Below are 6,000 nucleotides of genomic sequence, written 5' to 3' on the forward strand. Positions count from 1 at the left end.
CTACATAAGTGTTTCTCCTAGAGCAGGAAAGTAATGATGCTTGGGGATAATGTGAGCCTGGGATTTGAAAAGGAGAGTTCAGATTACACAGGGAATCCTGAATTCTTGACTGTTATGGTGCTAGGTGGAACCATAAAGAGATGTTGTAAGTTCAAAAATTTGAAATCATATTTGAAGTTTCCGCAAGAGAACAAATTGGGATGAGTAGTAGCAGTGAGTGAGGCAAAGAGGAAACAAAGAAAATATAAGAACTGAACAATGCCTTTGAAAGTACTAATTATTGATAATTAAATATCATCAATGTCATATAGGCTATGCATATCCTAGAGTCTACTCAGGTAATAGAGGTATTGCAAGCTAGAGAAGCTACTCAAATCACAAAGGCCATAGAGTCTAGTTAGGTCACAAAGGCTGCAGAGATCATAGAGCATATGCAGGTCAAAGTAGATACTTGGGTCATAAAGGGTGTGCTCAGGTCAAAGGTGATATGTGGGCCTAGAGGCTAGAAATCATAGAGGCTATGCAGATCATAGGGGCTACAAAGCTCATATAGCTACAAAAATCACTTGGACTACTAAGGCCATTAATGCTACATGGGTCATTTAGGTTGTTCACACCATAATGACTACACAGGTCATAGTGGGTATCCTGGTTTGAGGCTACTATGTCACAGAGGATATGTAGGTCATAGATGCTACTCAGTTGATAGGGGAGAAGCAGCTTACAGAGGTTATACAGTTTATAGAGGCAACTAAGGTCATAGAGGTAGTGTAGTACAAAGATGGTACTCAGGCTACATAGGCTGCTCATGGGCATAAAACCCACTTTGACCACAGAGACATTAGAAATCACAGAGGCTATGAAGGTTATAAAGGCTACTGTAGTCACAGAGAATGCTTAGGATGTAAGGTTACTCAAGCCAAAGAGGCTATGTTGGTTCTTGAGGCTAATAAGGCCAAAGAGGTTATGCAGGTAATAGAGTATGCAGGCCATTCCACCAAGGAGAATACTCAGGCCATAGAGGTTCTGTAATTCATGGAGTCTATGCAGTTCATAGTGGCTATTCAGGCCATAGAGACTACAAAGGTCATACTGGATTCTGTTGTCACAGAAATTATTGATGTCATTTAGGTTACACTGGTTATAAGGACTACAGAAGTCATAGAGGCTGTGCAAGCCCTAGAGAGAGGTTAATCAGTCCCTAGATTCTATGCAGGTCATAGAGGTTACTGTAGTCATAGAGACTATTCAGGTCACAGAAGGAACACAGGTAATATAGGTGATTTATATCATAGAAGCTACACAGGCCATAAAGGCTCTTCTAGCTATAATGATCTTCACAGGTTAAAAAAGGTACCCAAACCCAGATACAGAGGTCATAGTCTACTAAACTCATAGAAATACAGAAGACACAGAGGCTTCTTTGCCACAGTTTGTATAGTTTATAGAGGCTCATCAGGTAATAAGGGCTAAGATCATATGGGGCACTAAGGTCATAGAGACTATGATATAAAGGCTATACTGTTCATAGAGGCTACTCAAGTGCATAGCCTATGTAGGTAACAGAGGCTACCGAGGTCATAAAATATACTAAGGTCATTTAGTTTACTAAGGCCATAGAGGCTAAGTAGGTCAATTAGACTACTCAGTTCATATACGATATAGAGGTCATAGCACATACCAAGGTCATAATAGGCAACACGGGCTATAGAGAATATGCAGGTCATAGAACTATTCAGGTAATATTACTAAGATCATAGAGGCCACACAGTTCACTGAAAATACTCAGGGCATAAAGCCTTTGAAGGTCATAGTGGCTACTGAGGTAATTTAACTATTTAGACCATAAAGCCTAAGAGGTTCATAGAGGCTGTGAATTCTATAGAAGCTAATAAGGCCATAGGTTATAAGGAGGCCATATGGACTGCTCATGTCCTACAGGTTACTTAGGCATAGAATATGCAGGCAATAAGGACTTTACCCATCAGAGAAGGTATGTCTGTCAATGAGATTACCCTGGTCATAAAGACTACTTAGACTACAGAGCCTATATAGGCCATTGGGGCTGAGTAAATCAGGAGAGGATACAAAGCTCATAGAACTACTGAGGTCATAGAGTAAGCTATTCAGTAATGAAATCTAAAAATAACAGAATTTTCATAAGTCTGCTCAGACCATACAGATTGCAAAAGTCATGGAAGCTACTCAGTTCCAAGAGTCTACTCATGACATAGATGATACAAAAGTAATAGAGGTTACTCAGGTGAAATATGCTACACAAGTCATAGGAACTACTCAGGTTATAGAGGCTCTATAGGTCAAAGAGGCTATGCAGTTTATAGAGGCTATTCAAGCCATAGAGTCTACACAGTCCATAAGGACTATTCAGGTCATAAAGACTATGCAGGTCATAGGGCAACAAAAGTCATAAAGGATTTGCAGGTCATTGTGGCTACTAAGGTCATTTAGGCTAATAAGGGCACAGAGGCTACAGTGGCTACAGAGGTTACTTCACCTACTCAGGCCATAAAGAATAGATAGGTCACAGAGTTACAGTAGTCATACTCAGGTGATAAAGGCTTTGTAAGTCAGAGAGGCTACTCAGATAGCAGAGGCCGCTCAATACATAGAGTTTGGTCATAAAGTCTCCCCCCTGCATACCCATAGAGACCACTCAGGTCCAAAAGAATATTCAGGTCATGGAAGCTACTCAGCCTGTAGAGGGTACACAGTCTATAGAGCATACACATGTCATAGAGGCTATAAAGATGATAGGAGCTGCTAAGGTCATTTAGGTCACAAAGATCACAGAGATTATATAGGTTGATTAAGATATTTAAGTCGTAAAGATACTGCAGGTACTATACTACCTCTATACTATCATATAGAGGCTACTATGTCACAAAGGCTAAGCAGGATTAGTTATTACTCAGTTGTTAGAAGTTATGCAGTTCATAGAGGCAAATCAAGGCATAAAGGCCACAGAGGCCAAAGAGTGTTCTTAGAACATACAGGCAAATCAGGCTATAGAGCTTACTTGTGCCATAGAAATGCCAGAATTCACAGATGCTATGCAGGTCATAAAGGCTATTCAAACCCAAGGTGATGCAAGTCATATATCTGCCCAGGCCATGGAGGCTATGCAGGTCATGGAAGAAATACAGGTCCTAGATGTTGTCCTGGTCATAGATGCTACACAGCCATACAGGCTATAAAAATCTTAGTGATTATGAGGTAATAGTGGTTTTGCTGGTCATAGGGGCTACTCAGTTTTCACAATGTACTAAGCACATAGAGGGTACACAGGCATAAGAGGCTTCTCAGGCCATAGCTGCTACATAACCCATAGGAGCCACTCAGGCCATATAGACTACTTAAGTCATAGAGTATATGCAAATCATGGAAGATATGCAGGTCATAGATGTTATTATGCAGGTCACAGAGGCTACTGACACCAGACAGAATAAACCAGAAATAGAGGTTGTGCAAGCCATATACGCTATGCAGGTCATAGAAGTTATGCTATTCATAAAGGCTACTCAGTTCCAGGAGGTTACTTGGGTCATAGGGGCTACTCAGGCGAAAAGATTTTGTAGGTCCTAGAGGCTACTTAAGTCATACAGGCTACATAGGCCATAGAGGCTACACAGGCCATAGAGCCTACAAAGATTTAGAGACTTTAAAGAGTCTTAGAAAGTTTATGCTTGTGACAGAGGCCACTGAGTTTATAGTCTACACAGGTCATAGATGCTACCTTGTAATAGATGCTACTCAGGCCGTAAGATTTATCCAGGTCATAGGGGCTACTCAGATCATAGAGTCTAAAAATTCATGGAAGATACTGGTCAGAATAGTTATTTGGGCCATAGAGGCTACACAGGTAGTAGAGTCTACTTAGGCCACAGAAGATATGCAGAATATTTGGGAGATTCAGTTTATAGAGTGTATGAAAGTAGTACAGGTAATTAAGGCCACAGATATGGGTAGGTCCTAGAAGCTACATAAGCCAGAGAGGCCATTCAGGAAATTGAGGTTACTTGGTCCCTGAGAGAGCAGATCACAGGTTTTACTCAGTTGAGTTAGACCACTCAAGACATAAAGGATATACAGTTATACAGGATATTCAGGACACGGAAACAATGCAGATCATTCAATCTACACAAACAGAAGAAACACAGGTGATCAGGGTTACTAAGATTAGTTAGGCTACACAGGTAAAAGAGGAAAGGCTGGCCAAAGTGTTTTCTTGGTCATGGAAGCTACATATGTCAAAGTGGCTACTGAGATCATAGGGGATTAAAGAAGTTATTTAGGCCTGAAGCCATAAGGGCAACATAGGTCATAGAACTACACAGGGCACAGAGGCTATACAGGTCACACAAGATAAGCAGGTCATAGATATTACTTGGTTATAGAGCCTATACTGGCCATAGTGGCTATGGACATTGTAGAGGCTACACAGGTGATAGGAGCTTCACAATAGAAGCTATGCATGTCATTGAAGATTCATGGGTCATAGAAGTTACTCAGATCACAAGAGGCTATTAAGTGAATTAAGTCTCAAGGGACCAAGTAGCCTCCCTTTGGTGAGTTCATTCTGGTCTTGGTTCTCAGCTCCTCAGCAGAGTTCATGAAAGCCCTGACCAGTCAACAAAGACTCTCTACAGGCAAAGTCCAGGATTAGGGAAGTAGCATATGACTCTCTCTCTCAGTCCCAGACTCCAACTCGCCATGGGTGAAAGGTGAGTGACTCACCTGAGATGGAGATTTAACCAAGAGATTTATTGGGGGGCTGCCTGAAGGGGAAGGAGAGGCAGAGAGCAGAGAGAGGAGGAGGGCAGAGAGAAAGAGAGCAGAGGAAGAGAGCCAAGAGAAAGAGAAAGAGAGTAGAGAGAGGAGAGAAAGAATAGGAAGAGGTCAGAGAGGAAGAGAAAGAGGGCAGAGTGTGAGCTTGCAAACTTCAGGTTAAGAAGGTTCGTGTAGGCGACATGGCTGGTGCTGACTGGCAGGGTGACTCAGGAACAGTGAGCAGACACTGTGTCCTGCTGGGATTCATTGAGAAAACCTTTGAATTTGGCGCTCTTAGGCTTGGCATCCTTCAGAGAGGAGTGGGAGGGGTAAGGGATTCTGGGATGTTCTGAACTTCAACGGGGAGTCTCCCACACACCCAATAATGGGGAACTCCCACATCCCATCTGATTCATGGCTGCTTTCTTGCTCACTTAGCCGCACTCTGTCTCCTGATCTAAAGGCTCATTGATCAATTCAATCTTCCAATCTTCATAATTTTTGCTAGCACTCAGAAAAATGGAAGAAAATCCCTTATGTGCAGGTGAAGTGGCACCCCCTTTCTCCACAGAAAAGCCCTCTTCACCATGGCTGATTTTAAGACTGTCAACAAAAGAATCCATTGTAGATAAACTTCCTATTTTCATGTCACCCTGTTTACTTGGACAGTGGCAGAGAAGATACCAGCACTCCAGGTGCTGGACACCCCCTTACTAGTTTTTCACAAACGTATCCAGTATAGTACTTTGAAGAAATGTGCAAACAAGGCCTCTGGCCTTGAGCTGGGCTTCACAGAGATGTCTACATTTTTAAGATAAGTTACAAATGGGCCCATGGTAATAGCTGGCAGGAGGAGGAAAGAAAGGCTAGATGAAGCTCCCCCCTTCTCAGGTGTTGTCCTTGAAGAGTTAACATGTCCAGAACAGTGAAAGAAAAAGCTGCTTTTATATGAACTTCTGCAGACTGTGAACTTCTGAGCCCCTCCCCTTACATGCTGGATATAAAACTCTGAAACTCCCTGAACTCGGGGTTCAGGGGATTGATTGATTAAAGCGAATGCTGTACCCTCTGACCCTGGCTGCAGCCAAATAAAACTGTTTCCTGTTATCTTTGGTGCCTTGCCTCGTTTTTCCCTACAACACAGGCTTTCTTCTTTCTCCGTTCAAAGCCTTCCCCTTTGCTCCTCTTGCTTTCCTCCTCAGCTTCTATCTG

Source organism: Urocitellus parryii, chromosome 4 (genome assembly GCF_045843805.1).
Source record: "Urocitellus parryii isolate mUroPar1 chromosome 4, mUroPar1.hap1, whole genome shotgun sequence".
NCBI lineage: Eukaryota > Metazoa > Chordata > Mammalia > Rodentia > Sciuridae > Urocitellus > Urocitellus parryii.